The sequence below is a fragment of the Mesoplodon mirus genome (assembly GCF_964341445.2).
Source record: "Mesoplodon mirus genome assembly, chromosome: 3".
NCBI classification, from domain to species: Eukaryota; Metazoa; Chordata; class Mammalia; order Artiodactyla; family Ziphiidae; genus Mesoplodon; species Mesoplodon mirus.
In genome coordinates, this window is record NC_138978.1 from 110,536,781 (window position 1) to 110,548,996 (window position 12,216).

Genomic DNA, 12,216 nt, shown 5'->3' on the forward strand with positions numbered 1-12,216 from the left:
TCTGTTTGGGGGTCATGGGGTAGACCACGGACCAGGCAATGGAGAACTGGGCTTCCAGGCAAAGGGCTTGGCCAGTTGAGAGAGAAGGGAGAAGGGTGTGAGTGTGCCTGGGGTGAGGGTGTGTTAACGTTGCCTTGTTTACCAATGATGATTCTGAATGGAGCAGCCAAGGGTGGCATTTCTTCAGGACATTAGAATTACCATTCATTCGTGCAACATGTCCCCTGATAAGTACAGCTCTACAAGTGAGATTTCAGACTCTATCAATCACCCATGTCCACCCTTCCCAAGCATTTGAGAGCAGCATCTCACTTCCTTTATTCTTCCTAATGCCCCAATGAGGTTGATATGATTGTTCCCATTTCTCAGAAGAGGAAACTGAGGCACGGAGAGATTAGAGCATGCCAAAGGCCACAGAGCATGCAAGTGGCAGAGCCAGACTATGAATCCAAGCTTACCTGACACCCTAACCTTCCTCTTAGACCAGGTTCCTTTAGATGTGGCCTGTGGTTATCTGGATCAGAACTACTAGGGGTACTTGTCAAGATCAAAGACCCCTGAGTCCCACCTCAGAGCTATAGAATAGGAGCCTCTGGGGTTGGGATATGGGAATGTGCCTCTTTAACAAGTACCCCGGGCGGTTCCAATGGTCTCAAAGTTTGAAGAACAATGTCCTAAATAAAGGAGCAAAGTTAATGCCCACAGATGGGATGGCATTTCAGGTCAAGATGCCAGGGATGGGCTTCCTCCTGGAAGCTCAGCTGATTCCAGTCTGAGAGACACACCTCTTCTCCAGGTGAATGACAGCAGGTCTGATCCACCCTGTGAGGTGACCTGAGGTGACCCTCCCCCTCCTCACAGAGGGCAACCTTGTCCCCAGGGTAGGTCCTCCGTGCTGGTTTAGTACAGTGACCAGAGCGTCTTCTGCCATGCAGTTACACTGGGTCATCCCTCACTGCTGCGACATTCAATTATCCAGGCTGCCCCAGACTCCACCAGCAAGAATGAGGGAGAGGGGTCACCTCACCCTGTGTACGTGATGACGAACAAGACAGCTCGGAAACAGAGTTCTAAACACTGGGGCAGGAAACCTGCACCCACAGGCCAGGCCGCGGCAGCATCTCACCCTGGGCTTCAGCCACTGTGTACAGATCAGGGCCAACGTGGTTACAAAACCTCAGTGCTGTCTGCAAGCACCAGGCCTGTGATTATTTCAGGCTCTTTCATACAGAAACAAGCCCTTTGGGAGATAGGTTAAGACAGCTGCCAGGCCCTCATAGCATGATCCCTCTAGCTCTGGGGTTGGCACCAGCTTGACGGGAAAGGATCTTTGGCCTGGAGTGGAGCTGCCCCAAAACAAGACAATGAGAAAGGCGGGGAGGAGGCAGCCCTGGGCAAGGAGCCCACACTGGTGACAGCTGTGTCACACTGCTGTCCCTGAAGCTGGTGGCCCCATCCAGCTGCACGACCTCAGGCTCTAGGCCCCCCTCTGCTGTCCCTTGAGCACCTGTGCCTGTGATCCCATCCCTGTGACCTCAGCTGAGAGCACCTGGGCCAGGGAGGCCACTAGAGGGAAGACGCCCACATGGTGACTGCTGATGCCCCTCAGATTCTCCCTCTGGGAGTTTGAATTTTAAATAACAGAGGAGTTGGGAATTTGTGGGGGGGAGAAGACTCTAGAAAAGAGAGCAGCCAAGTCTCATGAGTTAACAGAAATCATGAATATACCTCTGAAGGGCACTGAGGAACATGGGTCGCTAGAGCCACCCTGATGTGTTTGTTCCCACGCTAGCACATCCAGGTGTGGGTCTTGGGTGCCGTGAGGTCAGCTCTCCACTGTCGGGGGTCTCTGCGTGATGCCTGTCTCCTCAGAACCCCAGCAACTCTCCATCTGAAGCTTAGAGAGCTTATTCGGTTGCACCCTCAGGGGGTGCACTTTCCAGCTCCATTTCCCGTTGCAGTGGCGGCTGGTGGACTTGGGCTCCAGAAAGAGGAAAGGAACGGTACTGACACCAAGGCACTAAGGTGCGACAGGCACCTTCCCACATCGCGTGGATTATTTTCTGTAACCCTCACAGTCTCTCTGAGAGACAGGGAGGGTGTCCCTATTTACGGATGAACAACGTGAGGCCCAGCAGAATGAACAACACAGTATCTTAGACCCTTGGACCCATGCTGTCTGCACACTCAGCCCCGCTCTTGACATGCCGACCAGCATGGATGGCCCTGTTTCTCTGCTGCAGTCTCTACACTTAAAACCAAAGCCAAAACCAAACAAACATAGGTGTCATTCCTGAAGGCCCTTGAGGCCACCTGACAGGTGGCCTCTGCGTCATTTCTGAGGGCAGGCGGGCTTCCCTGCAGGAGAGCGCTCTGCTCTAGGCCCCTTGCTGCTCCAGCAGAGAACCTGGCTCCTGTCTCTGCCAAGGGCAGCACGTCTGCCTGGAGGGGACCCTGGATATCCCTCCTCGTTTGTCAGGAGAGGAACCTGAGTCCCAGGGAGGGGAAGTCTCTTGGACTGTCTCTGACATTTTTGGAAAAATTCCCGTTGGCCACACAAACGCATGGTACATCCATTAGCTCGTTTAATCCTTGAAACATCCAGAGGCTAGAGGTCCTCTTATTATCACCATCTTGTTATCTTGAGATAAGGAAGCTGAGGCTTAGCAAGGTCAAATAGCTCTCCCAGAGAGACAGGCAGAGCTTGAACCCAGCAAGTCTGAGCCGGGAGCCCATCCTTCCAACCATCAAATGAGTCCTGCCCCTCGGCCTGCCACATCTGTCCTGCTGCAGAGAAGTCGGCTTAAATGATCCTCATGATACACGTGGCGCTGTCCTTCGAGGCCCGCATGTTCCTTTACACTTGAGAAGCTTCAATTGTTGAGACTAAAGTATCTGATGCTTGGTCACTATGCAGTCAAAGAAGGAAGGAGTGTTTTATTTGGAAAGAAAGACTAGTATAGGAAATGCCTATGTGGAAGGTTTGGAAGTGAAGGTGATAGAAAATCAGGATTGATTATCCTTAAATTGTCAGATTTGACACTCTTTGGTCAACATGACAGTCCTACTGTTTGTATCTGACAGTATTTGAGTTGGAAAAAAGCTATTTAATTATATCAGATGCTCTGGTTGCTAAGTATCAGAAAAATAGTTAAATTGGCTAAAACACAGGGAGTCATGGGCTTCTGGAAGAGAAGAGCTTGGTGGCAGTGTGGTCTTCTGGCTTGTCTGTCCTTGAGTCTTTGGCTCTGCTCTTGCTGGAGTGTAGACTTCATCACACATCAGCTTCTCTCATGGCAGCAAAGTGACAACAATCATCCCAGGACTCACATCTACACATCACCCTGTCCAGAAAGAGATGCACATCTGTGGCTTCCCTTCCTCCAGCCACTGAACGTGAGCTTGAGTTAACTTCTCATCCCTGACTGGTCAAGGGCAAGGGGTGGAATTACACTGATGGACTTAGGCCCATCATTAGGACACTGGGGTGTCCACATCAGTTCTACCCAAGCAACATGGCAGCTCCCCAACTGGGGAAGGAGAACTGGATGCTGGGCACCAGCCTAGAATGTCCACTACATACATTTTCCCATTATCTCGTCACTTTTAAGCAAGGAACATCAATTATTTTATGCCATCCCTAGTGTTAGATTCTAGCCTTTCCCCATGATTGGCTAAACTTCATTTGGTATAATTCCCAATATCTACCAATTAAAAAGCAATTATTATTACTTATTCCCCATTTCATAGACTGAAAAAACAAGGGCACCTGGCAATCATGTTTTATAAATCTTGACAGATAAGTAAAATTATACTCTTCTACTGAAAATCACAAAGCCTTAAACTTCCACTCTTCCTTGAAAATGAGATGACAATATTACTGGTGTAGTCTTTCAACCAGATACTCTCCATTCCCCTAACATGACCTGGGCTTGGCCCAGGGGTCCTGGACAATACCAGCAGGGCCCCCCTGGCCATCAGCAGGCCCATGAGGCAGCCAGGGGCAGGGAAGCCCACAGCCCAGCTGGAGCCATCCTCCCCAAACCAAGAAAATGGCCCTTTGACCCCTCTGGGTTCCTTCAGGCTCTATAATTTTCTAGTGTAGAATCTGCCTTACACTGTCGTATGATTTAGGCAAGGAAACTAGTGATAATAAATTTGATCCCATAATCCAGTGGGAACCCCTCCTCTGAACCCCACAGGAAAAGAGTAGTACAGTGGTTCTCAAACATTTTGGTCTCAAGAGTCCTTCACAGGACCCTGCAGGACCCACCTGAAGACACGGAGGAACTTTTGTCTATGTGAGTTATGTCTATCGGTATTGACTGTATTAGAAACTCAAACTGAGAAAGTTTTAAAACACAGAACATTCCAATAGCCTGAGTGATGTCATCCCATGTCATGCAGCCTCTGGAAGCTTCACAGGGTACTCGTGAGAGGATGAGAATTCAAAAGGCAAATGATGACAGTATTATCATCAACATAATTTTGATGGCAGACTCACTGGAACAGAACATAGATTTTGAGAAACTGGGTTTCTGAATCAGACTGCCTGGGTTCAGACTCTGGCTTCACCATTTAACCTTTCTATACCTCAATTTCTGTGTGAGTTAATTTTTCCATGCCTGTTTCTTCGGCTCGAAAATGGGGCTAATAATGTGACCTGCCTCATGGGGCTGTTGGGAGATTAAATGATATAAATACCTATAAAGCACTTAGAACAGGCCAGGATAGTAAACATTATAAATAAATATTAGCTGCTACTGGCCGAAAATATTAGCTTTTATTGCTAACTCACTATTGTTGGTGTAGACTGCTGTGCCTTCCCTGTGGGGCTTGCTCCTCTGCCTGGTTTAAGATACTGGTGTCGGGCCTCTAAGCACCTCGTGCGGCCATAGCCTCCTGCGGGCCAGTCTGCTCGGATTCTGCCTTGATCCCCGGCACTGGGTCTTACGACGTGGAGGAGGCCACACGAGCCGAAGAACTCAACAGCTGTCTCTGCCTCAAAGGACCGCATAGAGGGGTCAGAGATAGCAGACAGGGCTCCTAGCTCACCGTGTTGAAGGCGACACCACAAAGCAACAATTCACTCTTGCCCTGTGGTCCAGGAGAGAATGAACTCAGAACACTGCACGTCCTAGATCTGCAATTCTAGAAATTCAAAGCCAATCATCGCGTGCATAAAGGCACTTAGGAAATTGTGTTGGACAGTCTCCATCTGCCCATCCAGACCCTCCCGCCACCCTTCTAACTCCCGGCTCTGCGTCTCAGGGAGGATGCCTTCCGGTGACTGCACCCACCTGCCTTCTGGTTGAGTCGGGACACAGGGAGGCCCAGGCAGGAGGGCAGAGGGCAGGAGGAAAGAGCAGTCAGGCGGTTTTCCTCTGGCTCTTTCCCTGCTGGGAGCAGAATGTTGCTCGGCCAGAGGCTACAGCTCCTGTCAGGTGGCCCTCTCCTAGCTGCAGTGAGGTGCCCCACGTTCTGGGAACCTCCCTCTTCTCATCTCTTCAGGTGTAGCGTGGAAATGGCTCGCTGCTTGCTGCTAGGGCTGCCCATCCCTTGTTAAGATTTCCCTGGACCTTGCCCATGACTAGATAAATGGTCCCTTCATCAAGCTCTTCTCAGTAGCCACGATTGAGTGTGCCATCTCTTTCCTCTGGGACCCTGACTGAAGCAGGGACAGAATACGTGTGTGTGTGTGTGTGTTTCATACACACACTAGTGTGGAAGGATAAGCACCAAAGTATTTACAGAATTGTTGCTGTGGGATCAGGGATCAGTAATGACTTCTTTCTTCCTTTTGCTTCCCTGCACTTTCTGATTTTTATACAATGCTACATGTGTTATTTATGTTAAAAAATTGTGTCTGAAATGAAGATTCACAGATTTATGAAATCCAGTTGTTTCTATCTAGGAGGATGGGGCTTGGGGGAGCCTAGAAGCCCTCGGATCCAGATCTTTCAGGGGCAGACCTGGGCCCTGATCCACTTTGATGGAAAGAAACTAAAGACACTGGCCATTACCCCCTAGATCAGATGTCGTGAGGATTAATGAGGTAAGCCCGTCTGCAGCTTGGAATTCTTAATGTGACTAAAAAGAACATAAGAGGCCCATTATCATTTCTTGGCTTTGGAAGGGCCCTTTAACCTTGGCTACCTCAAATCTTGCTGCCATCCTGACGGTGTTATAACCGGGCCAGATGAAGAGTAGAAGCAAGAGGGCAGGGCTGCCATGAGGCAGGAGGATGGCTCAGCCTGGTGGTCTTCAAGCTTCAGCATACATAGAACCATCTGAGGATGTGCTAAATGCAGATTCTAAGGCACCTACCCAATAGGGCCAAGATGGGGCCCAGGGATCTGGATTTTATAGTTGGCTCTCCTCCACTCCACACACATACACATCATGAGGAAAAGAGGTGCCTCGGCCAATGAGTTTGTGGCACAGGTCCTGCCTCCTTTGGTCTCTCATTCCTAAGACTCAGTGAGCAGAGGAAGGGAGAAGGGGAAGAGGAGGAGGAGAGCTGGGTAGTGGTAAAGGGCAGTCAGGACCAAACCAACCTGGTCATCACCAGGAGGAAACCCACAAGCGGGACGTTGAATCGCCTGGGCGATTAGGGCTCCGGAAACCACGGGGACCCACTGGAGACTTTGACTGACGCCGTGTTCTTTTCCATTTCTTCTCTGATTACATTGATCCTGTACTTTTGCTGATGTTGTGACAGTCTAATTATAGACTTCTCGGCTGCTGAGCAAACAGTCATCCCCTCTCGGTAAATCCGCCTGTTACACAAGCGCCAGCTCTGGGACACTGTCAGTATATGCAGCCAACCCCCTGATGTGCTGGGCAGCCGCGCCACATACCCTTTACCTCCTTCATGACACTGTTGGAGCTGGAGATGCTGGAGGTAAGCCAGGCTGGGTTCTTTTTTCTCCCTTTGTTAACAGATGGGGAAACTGAGGCCCAGAGCAGTGGTTAAAGTAATGCAGAGCTAGGAATGAAACCTGAGACTTGGGGAAGGGTGGGTGATGTGTTCAAGGCGCTTTCCTTCCTTCCTCCCTCCCTCCCTCCCTCCCTCCCTCCCTCCCACTTTCCTTTCTTTTTTTTCTTTTTTTAAAATTTTTTTGGTTGCATCGTGTCTTTGTCGCTGTGTGCGGGCTTTCTCTAGTTGTGGCAAGTGGGGGCTACTCTTCATTGCAGTGTGCGGGCTTCTCATTGCGGTGGCTTCTCTTGTGGTGGAACATGGGCCATAGAGCGTGTGGGCTTCAGTAGTTGCGGCTCACGGGCTCTAAAGCACAGGCTCAGTAGTTGTGGTGCACAGGCCCTAGAGCATGGGCTTCAGCAGTTGCAGCACATGGGCTCAGTTGTTGTAACACACAGGCTCTAGGGTGCGTGGACTTCAGTAGTTGTGGTATGCGGGCTCTAGAGCACAGGCACAGTACTCATGGCACACGGGCTTAGTTGCTCCGCAGGCATGTGGGATCTTCCGGGACCAGGGATTGAACCCGTGTCCCCTACATTGGCAGGTGGATTCTTAACCACTGCGCCACCAGGGAAGTCCCCCTCCTTCCTTCCTTTTACCAAACATCATTCATTCAGTGTCTATTTGAAGAATTTTGTAGAGGAAAAGTATCACCTGGCCAAACAGCAGAGTGTACAGGCAAGGTGAGGCTAGCTGGCCTGCCTCCATCCTCAAAGCTTCTCAAGAATCCATTTCCTGGTTCTCCAACTTGTAAGCTTCAGAAACTTGTCTGGATCTCTGTCCCAGGGCTAGATGGATCAAAGAATGCTTATTCATTCAGTCAATGCTCACAAGAGACGGATGTAAAGACTGGAAGGGAGAGGCACATGTTCTGGCCATCCAGCATCTGAATTTGGAGAATTCCCTTCCTTAAGAGGTAGAGCTCACTCTGCAGAGTTAAAACTCTGAGTTAAATCCCATAACCTGATTTTTGAGCCTTCTTTGCAACCAGGGCTTGGGCACATGATCTGGGCTCTGCTGATCAGATGTTCCCACCCAGATTTTGGATCGGAAGCTAGTGATGGGACACAAAAATTCTACCTATCAATGGGTGGCGGCAGTGGTGGGAGTGGCAATTACATCATTTCCAGAGGCGGCGGCAGCAACGTGCATTGCCTACATCTGTGGTGATGTCATGGCATCTTCCCTGGACCAGTTCTACAGTACGATTTTTAAGCCTTGTTCCTGGTAGCACAGCCAACTGGTCAAGTTCTCTAGCCATCCTGCTGATTCCATGGGCTCCCCAATATTTTAAAAATAAATTCCATCTTTCTTAAATCATCCAGAGTCATTTTTGATTGCTTGCAACTGAAAATCTAGACTAATATGTGGCCTGGAAGACAACGTTTGAGGTCCCCTGGGAGGTGAGGTAGACATTCCTCGCAGGGAGGCATCCTCTTCCTCTGGTAACCTGTGTGGAAATGGTGGGAGTCTCTTCGCCAACAGGCACAGACTCCTGTGCTGGGAGTTTCAGGCATTATGGCGGCTGGCGAGACAGACATCCGGGACCTAAATGTAAGGCAGGTTCAGAATGGACTCAGTGATTGGACACGAGATATGAAATGATCAGTTAACAATTTACACTTTCATGGAATTCCTTTTCCCTGAAGGGAGATTTGAAAACTTTAATCCTCAGATAAGAGGTCCAGAGCCCCAGAAGTGAAGGCAGCCATAGCAAGGTGTTGAGAATTTACCCTCCTCTGCTCTCATCCGACTTGCTTGCCAAGCTCTTCTAACAGAAAGAGAGAAAAGGGCCCAAGGTTGGCAAAGAGATAAATCCTGTGAACAGGGCAACTGTTCTCACATGCATTCACTACCTCATTTGATCATCACACACCTCCACGAAGCAGGGAGGCTAGTTATCATTCCCATTTGTCGATCAGGGAGCTGAGACTCAGAGGGGCTAAGCCATTTGACAGGGATACCAGCCATCTGACTAAACCCTACATCCTTTCTCAAGTGACACTGTTAGGGTGGTGGGCAGGAAGGGTGTCTAGAGATACTACCTCAGAGGGGTGAGGTCAGCCCTGCTCATCTTTGGCATCCTCGTTTCTCTGGCAGTGCCACCATCACCCCCTTCCCCTTTCTGGTCCCCCATCTTGCTTCATGCTGCCTCCGTGCCCCAGTGCTTCCACTGCCATGCCGTGCTTGAGCCTGCTGCCAGAGCTGTGCCCAAAGATGCAGCCCTCTCCCTCCTCCCATAAAACTCACACCTTCTTACTCCAAACCTAGCTCTCATTCTGCAACACCCAAGAAAAATATTGGTCTAAAGAAGCCTGAAAAGAGACAGGTGTTTGCTGGCGAGAGTTCTAGGTGGGAAGTGGAAAGCTGAGTCATGCCTTGGCCCCCCCAGAGACTTGTGAGGATGTAGGAAATGCCACTGTTTTAAAACAGGTCTGCCGGTGCTGTGGTGCTCCTTAGTTTCTTGATCGTGTGCTAGTGACAAGTTTGTTCAGTTTGTGAAAATTTATTGAGCTGTGGTCTGATGATCTGTGTACTTCTCTATATGTCAATAAACATCAATAAAAACTTAAAAATCATTTTAAGACAAGATATTTAGATAAGGGTATTTTAATAAATGCTTACCAAGGTGATCCACCTTGGGATAAAGTAATACAAATACTTAAGACTTAAGAAAACTGATAAATGAGGATAACTGGGCACTATACAAAAGGTATTTCTTGCCTTAAAAATGAGGATTAACGATAGAATTTCCTAAGTATTTAAATTAAATCCTATTGAGACATAAAACGCCTTCAGTGTCATGGTGACAGTTGAGTCATGCCTGCATTTTAAAGACTATTTACTCCCTCTTCATTTGTTTTCTCAGCTTTCCTACGTACAGATCAGTGAATCAAAGCAAAGGTCTTTAAATCATTTTGAATTGGCAAGGAGGCTCCAGTAGTCTCGGAAAGGCAGTTTCAATATTTGGTCCATGACCCATGGGCAGTACCTGATGACTTCTTGAGTCTCCTTCCAGTTCCAGGAGGCCACATGGGGTAGAAAGAACTGTGTATTTTAAAAAACAAAACAAAACAAACAAAAAAATGGAAATAAAATTCTATAAAAGTCAAGTAATGCCCCAGGAATAAAAAGGGGCTCAAAGAAAAATATATACACACATACGAATAAGGAATTTCTCTTCTGGCTCTTGGCTTTCCCCTCCTTCCTACCACAAAATTGCCTAAGGGTCAGGACGCTGAACAAAATTTGACCTAAGCAAAGGCGGAACTAAATCAGGCTAGATCAAATTCTAGGTAAGAATTTCTGACCCGTGTTCTACCCTGAGGCTGCTTGCGCTAATGGTATCCATGACATACTGAAAAAGTAGAAATGGTCTTAGGGCCAATGTAATGTAATAATTTGTATTTGTCTTATTGTGATCATGTACCCTGGATTTTTCTGGACAATCTGGATTTTAAGTAACTGGTCACTTTGTTTTCTTAACCGGATTTTTCATTTAATAAATATCCATTCATTCATTCAACAAAACTACTTGCCAATGGTGCTGAGCTAATTGGATATCTGTATGGGAAAAAATAAATCTTGACCCCAGACTGCACAAAAAATTAATTTGAGATGAATCATAGACCTAAATGTGAAAGTTAAGGCAACCAAGTTCCTAGAAGGAAATGAAGGAGAGGACCTCTATGGCCTTAGGCTGGGCAAAGATTTCTTAAATAGGACATTAAAAGCACTAGTCATAAAAGATAAGATTAATAAATCAGATGTCATTAAAATTAAGAATTTCTGTTTATCAAAAGATAACATCAAGAGAATGAAAAGAAAACCACAGACTGGGAGAAGGTATTTGTAATATGTATATTGGACAAAGGACTCATCCATTATGTGTAAAGAATTCTCACAGATCATTAAGACAGAAAACCCCCGAGACATAGGCAAAAGACTTGAACATGTATTTCACTAAAAGGGTATCAAAATGGCCAAAAAGCATATGAAAAGTTGCTCGACATCATTATCAGAGAAATGTAAATATAAATCACAATGAAATATACAACCCCATTTTTAAATTGAAAAGACTGACAATATCAACCCTGGCAAACATGTGAAGCAACCAGAAATCTCACGTCACTGGAATATAAATTGTTATGCCACTTTGGAAAAATGTTTCGCACTATACTTAAAGCTTAATATGTGTGTACTCTATGAGCCAGCGATTCCAATCCTTGGGTATAAACACAACATAAATGGATGTATTTCCACCAAAAGACATATATAAGAATGTTTGTAGGTCAGAGGGTAAAAAGGTTCAGAATAAGCTCTGGGGATCTAATGTACAGCATGGTGACTATAGTTAATAATACTGTATTATATACTTGAGATTTGATCTTAATCATTCTCACCGTACCCCACCCCCATCCCCAAACACACACACACACAAAAGTTAATTATGTAAGGTGATGGATATGTTAATTAGCTTGGCTGTTAATTAGCTTCACAAGGTACATGTATATCAAAACAACATGTAGTACACTTTAAATATATACAATTTTTGTTAAGTATACCTCAATAAAGCTGGTAAAAAGGATTGTTTGTAGCAGCTTCATTCATGATAGGCAAAAACCTGATGCAACTCAAACATCCACCAGTGGAATGAGTACACAAACTATTGAATATTTACATAATGAAATAATACACAGCAATGGAAAAGAATGAACCATGTTATATGCAACAACATGGATGAATTTCATAGACACACTGTTGAGTGAAAGAAGCTAGACACAAAAATGCACATACTATGTAATTCATCCACAATGAGTTCAAACATTGGTGATAGAGGTGAGAAGAGTGGTTACCTTTGTGGGACACTGGATGGGAAAGGGCATGAGGAAGCTGGAGATGTTCTATGTCTTGATCTGGGTGGCAGCTACATGGGGATACACATACGTAGGAATTCATTGTTCTGTACACAAAGCACTTTACCGAATTTGTACCTCAAAACCAAAAAGTTTAAAAAGAAATTAGACCATCTATCCTGATCCCTACAAGCATTCACACTGATATCCTATCTCATTAATATTCCAGGGGACCTCCCTCTCCCCAGGGAAGGCACGTACTTGAGAACGCTATCCTGGCAGACATTGAGAACTACATTTATTTCAGGCAGAGATGGAAGGGGCTGGGTAGAGAAATACTTCATCTAGGAAGTAATCTTTCCTCCCACACCTAACAGAAGA